Genomic DNA, 13,291 nt, shown 5'->3' with positions numbered 1-13,291 from the left:
ATATTTTTTTTATTATATTGTTTATTATCCATCTGTCCAATTTCTTGTCCTTTGGAAGAGATTTTATTTCATTTTTTCTTCAAAGGAAGCCATTTGATCATCCAGTGTTTTTTTCCAGCATTTTGGGAGTTTTGCCTCTCAAAGTAAATCTGACTGTGAGGACAAAACTCGAAATGGTGGCTGTTTATTGGGTTTGTGGATATGTGGCATTTGAGTCACCTCTTACTACGTTTTACTCATTTGCAAGTGGCAATTAAAAACTTCCACTGAAAACATAGGCTTTCTCAGAAGATAAAGTATACTTTAAATGACATTTCCCACTCATTTTTTTAAAAAAGATGTTAGATTTAGGGATAAATGAGTGTTTGTCTGTCTTTTGAACTATTTAAAATGTAAGAGCAAGATTAAACAAAGAGGCACTGCCTCTCAGCAGGGAAGGCAGGCAACTGCTTGGTGACCCAGACCAGTACAAACTCACAAAGTTACGTATATCAAAGGAGTGTCCCAAAATGTGCAATTTTGCAACAACAGTAGGACACCTCCCCCAGGGGGCCTCATTTAACAACACTCACTCTTGTTGACCTGGTAAGAGTCACATTCATTATGCTGTGATAACCAAAGTTTGTCAATGAAATTCATTAAAGAAAAATGAAAAAGAATTTGCCCTCTAGGGGAGAAAAAGAACCAGGAAAACAGAGGAAGAGGAGTAAGCCTTGGCTGGCAGACATTTAAGTGATGGAGAGCCAATGAATATTTGCCTAGGGCCCCAAACAAACTCTAGAATCGCTACTGCAAATCAGTGCTGCATTCATCTATGTTTTTGTGTTGGCTAATTGACAAACCAGTCAACAGGCATGAAGCTGTTAGGCTGGAGGAAATTTCAGCAGACCAGTGTTGCACTATGGGTAGTAGTGGCAGTAACAGGCGTCTTGGCTGTGTGGCGGTTATTCTAATGTCATCCACACCGCAAGTCAAAGACAACAGGAGATAGGTTGCTATAAGGAGGGAACAAGAATACAGAATGGGATGAGAAGGAGAGAGGGCGTGGGAGCAGAAAAGAAGGAGAAGTAGAAGAAATGGTCATTAGGAGGAAACAAAGTCATAAGCCTGCAGAGAGACGAGAGAAGCAGAAGAAAAGCTGCACGACTCAGGCTCAGATGAAAGAGAAGGAGAGATAGTCGGGGGCCAGCGGGAAAGAGAAGAAAGCAGCGAGGATATGCATTAGCGAGATATAATTTAAAAAATAAGAAGTTAAAGAAGAAGGGAAAAAAAGATAGAAGGAGACTGTATGGTTGCCAGGGAGAACGGACTCAATGGGATACATGCAGTCATCCACTCAACCCAGCCCCCTCTCCATCGCCCTCCAAGCTTTTTTTGATCTGAGTTTGATCCTCTATCACCTTTAAAGTCCTCCTCCTCCTCAAGCAGCATTATTTTTCTGTTAATGTGTTCTATTCTTCTTCCCAACAGTCTTTAACTCATATCATATGTGTCCATGAAAGAGTTTTTGTTTTTCCTCGTCCTTAGCCTCATCTTTCACAGTCCGATGACCTCCTCTGTTCTTTGCCAAATCTCTTCCTTGCCAGCTGTTTGGGCTCTTAGTCCTCTTCTTACTCTGCTGCTGTGCCACTATTCCTCTTCTTTCTCATGACTCATTCTCTTCTTTCTCATGACTCATTCTCCCTTATTACCAATCTTATTTTCACTTCCTTCTTTTTTTCATGTGAACTTAATGGATTTGGCTTGGTTTACAGCATAATACTGGTTTAGTATAATCAGGGTTTTATTTTGGCCAATTCTCTGATGTAGACAAAAACGTTGCACAAAGTCAGTTTTCAACACTCCTAATTAATAATGATATCTTCATTAAGCCCTTTAGTGTCCGTCGGTTCATTTAGAATCAGTTTCAAAGTACCCAAGTCACTGTTTAAAGGCCTGTTCCTGTCTATGTTGTGGTGTGGTCTGCAATTTAAGATCTGTTTCAAGTTACCTGAAGTTTCTGTTTTAAAGCTCTGTATTCTTTCAAAGATCAGGATCTTCAAAGTAAGAATATATTCATAACGTTTGTCCTGATGCACACAGAGTTCAGTTCAGTAAGGGGATGCTGTGTTCAGCACCACAATTAGTAGTCAAATTACAGAGCAAAATTATTCTCCAAACCCAATTAGTATGCACCACAGAGGATAAAGTTAGGACGAAGGTCTCCCATTAGTCTGTTTATGACTTCACACGCCTGTTCACAAATCACAGTAGACTGATCTCTCTCCCTTTGTTCATCCTCTAAATACACTAATAAGCCTTGAGGCTGAGACAGAAAGTGTGACAGATGATTTTTTTTTCTCTTCTCCACTGTAAAGACAAAAATATCTGACAATATTATAAAGCTGTGAGAACCGATGTGGATTAGTGGATACCTGAATTGAAATACAAAAACAACATTAACATATCAGATCATTTCCAATTTGTCTCTGTGCATAGATCACTTAACTTTATCAGGATATTTCCAACATACTGTGGATGAAAACCAATTTTCCTAAAGGTTGAACACTGAAACATAATAGTCTCTTAGAAGCGGTTATGAAAATGTTGCCTGGGGGGTAGTTGCAAAAGCTATCAAATTTCTGAAAGTAAAACACTGCTCATAGTCAACAAGTTCTTGGAGTCATTCCCTCATACTTTAACATTTAGCTATGGAAGAACATTTGATATGAAGCTGGGTTTTTAGCAATTAAATCTCTGAAGTATACAGTCCAACTAAAACAAAAGAAAAATCAGTAGTCAAAAAAAGAACTGTTATTATGATTTTTCTTGAATTTGTTCACATTAACATTGTTTCACATTGCAAACTTTGTGAATGTACCAATTAAATCTGTCTCCCATCTCCCTGCATATCTAAGTAAGACATCTCACTGTAGCAGCATAGTTATATTTGAAGTGGAGCCAAATGTCTGTAAGCGAAGGTTTGATAAGAATGAAATGTTGGACATTTACAAGTCAAGCTATTGTCTTCTTTCTAGCCTTTTAGAAGTTTACTTAAACAGAAGATAATTAACAATTGTCAATGATTGGGTTCTATTGTAGTGTAGTCTGACCTTGGCTGAAATAAACCCTAAAATGAGCCAGCCTTGTCAGACTTAACAGAAACAACCCCCACCGAACAAGAAAAAAAACCCAAAGGCATCATAAAATACAAACATAAGAGAATAAGGGAGCGTTAACGTTTTCACATATGTATGTATGCAAGGAAATGTGTGTTTGTGCTGAAGGGAAGATCATTTTAAATTTGAGTGATTGTGCCAAATATACCCTTTGAGGCGTCACAAGCTTTATAAAATAAAAAAAAAGCATTCAACTCACTATGTTGAGAGGCGACCATGCAACACCATGCAACAGCCAGTTAAGGGAATGTAAAATCTAGTCCCTCACTTATTTTGTGACTAGGCATTTTGAAGTAGACAACTGTATTACATTGTGAACTTCAATTGCAGTAGATTAAAAAACATGTACTTACTACATTTGTTTCCTTGGTGAAACATATAACTTAAATTCTTCTTTAATGTCTCAATTGGATTTGGTCTGATTCACACATGTGGCCTTAATGCCAAAGTCTATTCTTGGTAAATAATTTAATAACTCTCTGAGTGGATCCATCTTCATTAGAGTCCATCTAACAGGCTGCTCTAACTTTTGAATTCTACTTCTCTTCATTCATCCTCAGAGTCCATTTACATTTCTCCATCTTGTCCTTAACTTTTCCATCCTCCCCTCCTCTCCTCTACAGTGTACCTCATCATTTGTCTACTTTTTCCCACAAGATGGATTATGGCCTGACGCTTACTGTTGGGCACTGCAGCAGATCAAAACATAATTTTCAACCATTTATTTTGGCCTGCACCTAAGTGTCCTCTGTCTCCTCCCTCCTCTGCTCTAGTTCAGGAAAGCTGGCCTGGTTTCCCAATATATACTTTCTATCACCTCTCCCTCTGCACATTTAAATACAACTTTTTTTCCCCCAAATATGCCCTCTCCTCATAACATTTCTTTTAGATTCTGGAACTTGATATATCTTTACATTTATTTGACATTGTTCTTTTATTCCTTTCATCATGTACTAGATTGTTCACTGTGTCACAATTACACACTTAAGTCACATGTTTTACATTTGTATGGTTTGAATGGTTCTTCTCTGTGATTGTGAATAGTTTGTTTCAGTGATTTTTAAATTTTCTATTTCATTGTTCCTTTTTTTCTGTCATCATGCTTTTGATATCTTCTGTGAAGCATTTTGAATTGCCTTGTTGTTGAAATGGGCTATATAAACTGCCTTACCTTGCATTTGCCCCTGTCAGCCTTGTGCTTTGATATTTCTGTTTTCATTCACATGCTCAGGTCCATCATCTACATAAGGTCAAAGGTCGTAACCCCTTGTTTCTGACATTTAACTCCATTATTCTCTCCTCCTGCCATATCACTTCTCTCTCTTATTCCTCCCTTTGCTCTTTCTCTTTTCTCATTTACACACACGCCCTCCCTGACCCTCTCTACTCTAACCTTTACTTAAAGCCAGAAGATTTACACGTAGATGGAGAAACAACGTTTGAAACTCTTGAAACCACTTAATATCCCTCAAATGCTTCTTTTTCTCTGCCCTTTTAATACCAGATGACGTCTGGCTGACCCAAGTCAGTGTGCTCTGACATTTGAGTTGGCCTTGCGCTTTTCATCTTTCTAGCAGATGTACTGTTATGTTTTCTGCCAAATGAATAACTTGGGTCAGTGGTATGCCAATCTTTTGGTTTCATTGTTTTCTGGGGAGCTTTGGCAATTTGGATTCTTGGAGTTGATGTGGCATGTGTGCAGACTCAAAAACGTAAGCCCTTTGGTAAGACTAACTACGGCTCTAGACATGTCAGAGTAGCAAAATCTATTATTCAGACGTCCCATTTCAAACTGAATGTTTGTATTGGTTCTGCTCCATTACTAGTGAATGAAAACATCAATTACAATGTATGTCAGGTATCTTTCTATACAGAGCAGTTTAAGGCTGTAGTCTTTGAGTTATTAAAAACCTTAATCCACCATGAGCACATATTTGGAAATAGAGGGAAAAAAAACAACAACTTTGTTTTGACTGATATCTCAAGCAGAACCCGACTCATCAGTGAATAGACATCTGAAAGTGGAATAGATAGAGGCAGGACAATATCACACAGACTTATTGAAAAATACAAATAATAATTGTAAAAAAAACCCTCTTATTTTACCATTTTTATTTGAGAATGGCTAGTAATAATACATTTTACAAAAATCATCATATCCTAACACAATTTAAGGGGTTGCCAAAAGCGATATTCATGGTCTTTCTCTTGTTTAGTGTGTAATAATCAAAATTTGGTTTGTTTCCATGTGTGTCACTATTTGATTAATGAAAATAAAAACATCTGGCTGGGATGTTGGAAATAATTAATTACCTCTGCAGTGTGTTGTCTTCATTGGTCTTCATCTTGAACTTCCTGCTTAATGGGGAACTTGTAAACCTATCTCAAAGGTTAGGCTGTCTGTTTACCAGTCACACAGATGCAACACCTGCATACTTAATCACAAACGATCTGGCTATAATCAGGAATGGAATTTTGCCAATAAATATTAGAACATATTTGCTTAAACACAATTTTTCAATCAGGAAAAGGGCACTTGGTGTGCACACCTAATCAAGTCTGTCTGATTAATTTAAGTATTAAATCGATTTGATCTTTCCCTTCGTCGCCTACTCAAAGGCTCTCTCTTCACATGTTCTCTGAATCAAATTTGATTAAAATTTTGATCAACGCCTCTTTTCTTTCTGTTCCTTAGATCTACTTCTGAGACTTCTTGCTTTGGCCTGTGGAGAAGGAACCAATAGCCTGGGCAACATCTGTTTCCCTGTGTGAGTGGACACCGGGACTCCAAATCCAACTCGACCACAACACTCACAGTTTAGATCATACAGAAGACTACAGTTTAAACAACTTTCTGGAAAAGTAAAGTACTGGCTTGATACATCTACAGAACGGCAAAGTCATATATAGAAACTCAACACCATCCTGATCCAGGAGGCTCAGCTGAAGCTCTATTCCAGCCGGTCCTTGTACTGGCAGAACTTCCCTCCCTGCTGCTCTCTGAAGTTGAGTTAATCTACTAAATTAGAGGTGAGTGAGTCAATTCACACTATTCTCTCTCATATATAAAAAAACCCACTTACAGTCAGGGGTGGATAGCTGTCATTTTGACTCCTATTCACTTGTAGTGAGGCATGATGTTGCCATATAAGTCTAGTGCTTTGGCCTGAGTTTGACAGGGCAGCCAGCCTTGGCGGACGGCTCACCCACTGACACTCTTTTCAGGAAGAGCACTTGACAGCATCCCGTGGCGTTTCAGTGGGAAAAGTAGTGATATGTGAAGGTTGTCTTTTTTTCCTGAAATGGTACCAAATTTGGCTAAAGTAACCTGGTCGGCAGAATGGGTTCTCTGTTGCCATAGCAGCGGGTGCTGATCCATATGCATGACTGCGTGTGATTTGGAGGATGGTGTACTGAAGTAAAAATGCACTAAGCTTAAAATATTTCCCTTGTCTGTCATTCTGGTAAAAAAGGGTGAATGGCTTTGGCTCAGTGTCAAGGACAGGTTATATTGTGCTGAAATTATGTTTTTTCATGAAATGTGTCTGCAAATGTGTCTACATTGAAGCATGTGTCTACATTGAAGCAGCAACTCCCAGCAAGTGTTGGTTTAATAATTTCTTCAAAGATTATTTTCCACTTTTGTTCTCATGCTAAAATCCTTTATTCCAAATAGGCCCTGTCTGTCTGTGAAACAAGAGTTGTCTCTACAGTATATTTTTTTAAATATTGATGAATGCACAATATTTGAGATACAAATGAGCCAGGATAAACTCAGACATTTCAAATCACGGCACGTCAATAACCCCAATACCGGTGTCAAACCCACTCATGTGTTGATAAAAGCTACATTTTTCCGGCTGTGGAAAAATGAATGTTCAGTTCCCAAACGTGTCTAATTCTGCTGATGTGAAGAGCTTGCGTTAGAAATTACAATCCAAATGACCCAAATTAGATTAAGTAGATAAGCTTTTTGTGATTGTAATTGTTCGTTTGTCCTGCAGTGAAACATGACAGAGAATGAGTTCAAAATTGTTATCATGATCCAGACACAGTTAGCAGACATGTTTTATAGTAAGCAGTGTGAACCTTGTGGCTGAGCTTTTAAACTCTTAACCAACACAAAAGATTTAGTAGTCAAACTGCAGATAACCCAAGGCAATCATTTGCTTTGCTTTTGGTTTGAAGACAGCTACATTGTTTCTCTCACTATTCATAAGCCAGGCACTTTCCCTCAATGAGGGAAAGTGCCTGGCTTTATTCTGCTGTACACCTTATATATTTTACAAACGTATCAGGATGAATTGTAAACACAGAGGGAAGAATAGACATTCCAATGGTCAATCTATGTTATTTTAAATGAAGTTAGATAAACATAAACATATACTGTAAGTATGTAAATGAGTGTTAATGGTACAATAGTATGAAAAATAGGCTTAAGCTTCAGTCCACTCACACTTGTGAAGTCTCATTTTAAATGCTCATCAAATATAGTTTTAAGAGGAAAAGACCTGATTAATTGGTGTCTAAGAATTAATTTAATGGGCTGTTTTTGTGCATTGGCATGTATGGTTTTCAAAACTTTCTTCTCTGGGTTGTGTTGTTGACCTGAACTTATACAGTTTTTATTGACTTGACTTGGCAACTTCTGAACCAGCTGTTCAGAAAGGAAACATTTTTTAAAACATACCATACAAACATTGGTGGACATCTGAAATCAAATTAGTCACAGATTTGCTAATATCATGCTATAACGTTTTTGTAGGATTGTAAATGATGTGTGAGACTGACTGTGTGAAAATGTTTATCTAACATTCAGATTACTTAAAAAAAAACGCCATGACAGGCTTATCTCACTTCATTGCAGATTTTCTTAGAAACCCTCCAATCTGCTATGAATTATCTTTGCAGTGTCTTTTAATGAATGCTCCCCTAATTTAACAGCCTGAAAGCTGCTTAAGATCGAAACAACCGTGTAAAGACTCCAGCTGCTAAATGCTCAACACCACTTTGGCTTTACATTTTAATGATGTGTTGAAGACTGTTTTTGATCTTTTATTAGAACGATACAAAGGCTTTCGATGCCTTCTGCGGCAGTGTTCAACAATAAGTTGGGAATAGATTTCTGTTAGATCACTCTCATCAAGTTTATAAAGGAACAAGACAGCTTGTGTGTGCTGCTCTCAGATCAGTTGTATCTTTTGTGAAAGCACATAAATGTGTTTTACTTTGGGTTGCCAGTATCTAAGTCTGCAGGGATTGTGAACTTGGCTTGGGAAGGAGAGGGTCACCAGCTCAAGTCCCAGTATTTATTGAGTATGAAATTGGGACTTGTTGCGAGGTGCCAGTTCACTTTCTAGGCACTGCTGAGGTAACCTTCAGCGAGGCACTTGATCCCCATCTTTTCAGGGCATCAAGACATGGGTCTCTGATGGCTCCATTAATGCATGTCCATAAGTCCTGTTCCTTCATGTTAGTGAATTTTGGGCATGTAGAATGTGTCTAGCAATAACAGAGATAAGTCTGATCTAAGCTCACCTGGTAGTTATGATAGAGGAAGATTAATCATGATAAATGGTTAAATATCATCATACATAGTTACCCATTTATCTCTGATTCTGATGATCTGTTTTTCCTCGAAAATCTAAGCACTGAAGATTCTGTCCATGGTCTAATTTTTAAGTGTTTCAAAATTTCAAATGTTGTATTAGTGAAGAAATACCTTATGGTAGTGTTAAACAAAAATCGATTCAGCTATAACTACTATATCGGAGCACTGGGTTTTATTTAAGACTAATTATTATAATACACTAATTAAAAAGGCTAAAGAAGTGGGACTTTGAAGGTTGTGTCGCCCTTTGAAAAATTAGTGAATAATAAAATGAGCTTTTAAGAGTTTCAAATCCCAAATCCATTTTGTGCGTTATACACCAAATTCCATTCCATATTCCATTTTTCTTCTGCTAAAGCGTCTGTCTTATATAACAAACTTTATTTCAAATGATCAAGAATTTGAAAAAAAATGCATATTCATGTATTTTTTTATATAAATTGTTATTTATGGATTCAATAAAAAAAAACTGTGATCACCACAAATTCATTCTTATTTCCTTGAGTTCTTCTACATTCTGTTCCATGCAAAGACTTTACATGGCCCCTTGAAGGTATTTTGCTGAAGAACTGTGGGGTTTTACCCCAGCCAATGAAATTTTCAGCATGAGCTGCTCTGTAATTTGTCGATTTTTCTTTTGTTTTATTAGACTAAAGCCTTCTTTGTTCTTTTTTAAAAAAAATTTATAGAGTGGAAAACATGTTGGCCATCATGCTTTGGATAGACTTGACACAGCAGGAGTTTACATGGCCCTTTTCTGTTATTTTCAAACATTTATCTTTAAATCTTTTGTAAATCTAGTATTCAGCAGAGTTGAAATCATAACAGATCTTTCAGATAGCGACTGTGAAGTGAAATGAAGCCAGGGCTGGAGCTTGTGCCAGCCAAAAAGTATTTAATCCCAATTTACGTTTCAACTTCTGCATGAATTAGTACATGAATGGCGATGTGGTTGGCGCTGCTCTGCGGCGACACGGACGGCAGAGCTGCTGCATTTTGTGTTATTCTATTCTGTCGTGTTATGTGTTATGCAGCATCCTGTACGTCCAAGGCAAATTTCCTTCGGGACTAAATAAAGTAATCTTGAATCTTGAATGAAGCCTGGTGAAAATACGTTTCCATTAGTGGTGTAAAGATTCACCGATGTACATCGGAAACTGATTTAAATGTAACAGATGCGAGTACGTCAGTATATGGAACCCTGGATTGATCTAAATGTACAATCATCCATAAATCGATTATTAAATTAAAAATCGGTGCATTTCTGCAGTGTCTCACAGCCGGTGATGTGAAATCTCTCTCGTGTTGCCCTTTCATGCGAGATTGCATGAATAACCCTTGACCCTTTTCGTGAGATTACAAGTGTAAAGTTAGCCATCAAGATGTAACATAAACAAATCAACATGTCCACCGATGCTGAAGATATTTTCAATGCTCCATCAAACTTCAAATCCGGATTGTGGAAGTCTTATGGATTTTACAAGAAGGATGGGAAACTATAAAAGACTCAAGTTGCTATCAAGTATAGCGGCAGTACAGTCAGTGAGACGACACGGAGGACAAGATGCTGGGGGTAGACAAACCCGCGGAAACTAAAACCACTAGCATATGCAATGAGAAGCAAGAAAGTGGCTCGGACATTCAACACTTTTCCAACCAAAACTCTGCCACAATTCAGCAAGGTCCAAGGTAATCACGGCTTCTATAGCCTGTTTTATTGCTAAGGACTTATGACCATACAGTGTCGTGGAGAGTGATGGGTTTCATGTCATGATACACTCGGTAGATATCTAGCAGACAGCATTTCACTGACAAATGTGTGCTGGAGCTGTTCAACAAAGTAAAGCAGGGGGTTAGAAAAGAACTGTATGACGCCAAATGAGTGGCATTAACAACCCATGCGTAGATATCTTTGGCAACTAATTCTTATGTGACGATCACTGACTGTGCACCATATCTCTCCGGACTGGGAGTTAAGGAGTCATGTCAGACATACAAGACAACTGGAACATTGCTAACAAAGAATCAGCCCTGGTAACTGGCAATGCTAGAAATATGATTGAAGTTGGAGTAGAAGTAGCGATGGAGTAGCGAAGCCACCAGTGTGGCTTTAGAAAGAGTTTCTCAGCACTACAGGGGATATTGTTTCTGCACAAAGCAGCGTAGTCAGACATGATCATGTCGATCAGTTGATTTTCCTCAAGAAGAATCTTGACAAATATCTATGAACAAGTATGTTGTATCATAAAAGTGTGACCAAAGTGTGAGGATGATGTTTTCAGTGATCTTGGTGGTTTTTGTAGTACTCACAAAGCTAATTATTTTTGCATTTAGATTCAGAATGGTTAACAGCAGAGTTGCACTTTAAAAATGTGTCTTTTTTTCTACAGCTGAGCCTTATGGTAATAGTTTGCTACTATATTGTATCCTGATTTCATTTAAATGTGGCTCATATGTAACTGTTGTGTTACTTCATCTCTTTTTGAGTCTACACAGCCTGGCTATAAGACCTGTGCAAGATGCAAGAAACACAAAGACACAGTTCAGAAACTATAAATTTGTCCTCCTTTTTTTCATCAATTAGAAAATACAAGGAGCTATATAAACGTGAACATGTAGCTTTTATAAAATTGGCTTGTTTTAAAAACCATAATGGAGTGGAATGGAATGTCTTTGTTAAGCAAATATTAAGATCTATATTGTCCTGCATTTTATCTAAACATCGAATCGTTCCAAATCTCACCGAATCACATTGAATCTTTTATAATTTTAAATTCTATCTTCGTAGAATCGTATTGTTGCCAATGTATCTAGATTCATATTGAATCGTTTTATAAGGGAGAGATGCACACCCCCTAATTTCCATTGGATCTAAACCTTTACTTACTTTTCCTCTTTTTGACACTTTTTGATAAACAAAAACTAAATGCGAACTCTTGGTAACTGATAGTATGCATTCTTATGGATTGCTTCATCTTGAGAAATTTGTGGATATATCTTTTAATTGTGTCAAACATGTGAGATTAATTCAACATAGATGTTTTACATTTAAGTCAAGGAGATGTTTTCTTCATGCCTTATATAGAGTCAAGTATTTGTGGGCAGTTTTTGAAACAGAATATAAGGAACACTGTGAAGAAGAATACTTATGCCAGTGATTGTGAGATCCTGAGCACGATGTCGGTACCTGCAAGGTTCTGGTCATCAAGCATGTAGTCAATCATTGTGAAGTCTTGGTCAAGCATGTTTGAGTTATTGTCTGTGATGTATATTATGTAATTATGTTGTTTGACCATGGCTAAATAAATCTAAGATAATCCACAAGTCTGTTTGACAATGTTCTCCTCATTCATTCAACACAGATAGAGAAACCCCCACCTTACAGTAACACACAATATGGACTAAACCTTTATATGGCCTAATTGGATTTGAAAATAAACAAAATGTGTGTAATTTTATATAATTCCATACATTTGAGCCTTTATGCTACAAGTGCTGAGATCAGCTACCATAAATAGATCAGGCAGGGTCATGTCGATGAAGCAAATTGGGCATTGGGCATATTCTTATGAATATTATAACAACATGTATCTTTTAAATGTTGGCCATTATCCTGACAAAGAATAAGATTTACTATCTCATCAATTTAAAAAAATCTATTTTATGTCTGAGACATCTGGTGTAGGAGATTAGTATTTTCAACTATCTTGAGGAGAGATTTATCGTTAGAAAAAAAAACTTAATTAGACAATTTTCCTCATCACGAATGACTATTTAGCCACTCACACCATTCATATATGTGAACTGCAGGACAGATTAAGGGTGATCTTGATCTGCCTCATCTCTTTAGTATGCAGCATGTTGGTGTGAACCTGACGTGACTTGATTAAATGGTTCATCCTCCCTGAGCCAGGGGTTAGTTTACTCGATTTTCACCTTGAGCAGCACACATCATGATTTATCTCCATAAAGTTTGTGTGTGTGTGTGTGTGTGTGTGTGTGTGTGTGTGTGTGTGTGTGTGTGTGTGTGCACGTGTGATCGTGTGTGTGAGAGCAGGTCTGGATTCATGAGCATTTTCTGTAAAACTGGTGGTTTTGGGTGGTGGATGAGTTGATGGGTGATGAGTTGGTTTCATGAAGGGGAAAGTCTGAATTTGTGTGTTCTTGCACAGTCCTTGTTTGTGACGTTTTCCCAGATTGGTGGCTTGTTTAAACCACTTATAGCTCCTATGGAGCAAGGACATAATGCACATTACCGTGATGCAAAGTTTGACCTAAGGTACGAAAGATTTAAATGAAGTGTCTTATTGATCAGTTTTGATTTTGTGCTCGAATGAAATCACTCAAGGTATTTTGATGCAATACGTCCCTCTACTCATGGAAAAACATGGCACCTTTGCATCATTGAATGAGTCGACAAGTCTTAAGTAATATATTGCTTGTGATGGCAAACATTTCCCTTTTTTACTTTTCCTCTTCAGCTGTTTTCATTTACTTTTATATCCCTAAAAGTTCCTTCTTT

At 37.5% G+C, this 13,291-nt stretch overlaps 1 protein-coding gene across 1 annotated transcript in view; it reads left to right on the top strand.

Annotated features, from left to right (window-relative positions):
* LOC306819734 (protein phosphatase 1 regulatory subunit 29-like) overlaps nucleotides 1–13,291 on the top strand; it is a 210,394-nt gene that overhangs the window by 63,767 nt on the left and 133,336 nt on the right. The window contains exon 2 of the mRNA XM_079337256.1: nucleotides 5,854–6,188. The gene's annotated coding sequence lies outside the window, so the exon portion shown is untranslated. The remainder of the gene's footprint in view (nucleotides 1–5,853; nucleotides 6,189–13,291) is intronic.

This window comes from Symphodus melops (genome assembly GCF_947650265.1).
Source record: "Symphodus melops genome assembly, chromosome: 2".
NCBI classification, from domain to species: domain Eukaryota; kingdom Metazoa; phylum Chordata; class Actinopteri; order Labriformes; family Labridae; genus Symphodus; species Symphodus melops.
Note: the sequence above shows the minus strand (reverse complement) of the source record. Positions and strands in the feature narration are given on the sequence as shown.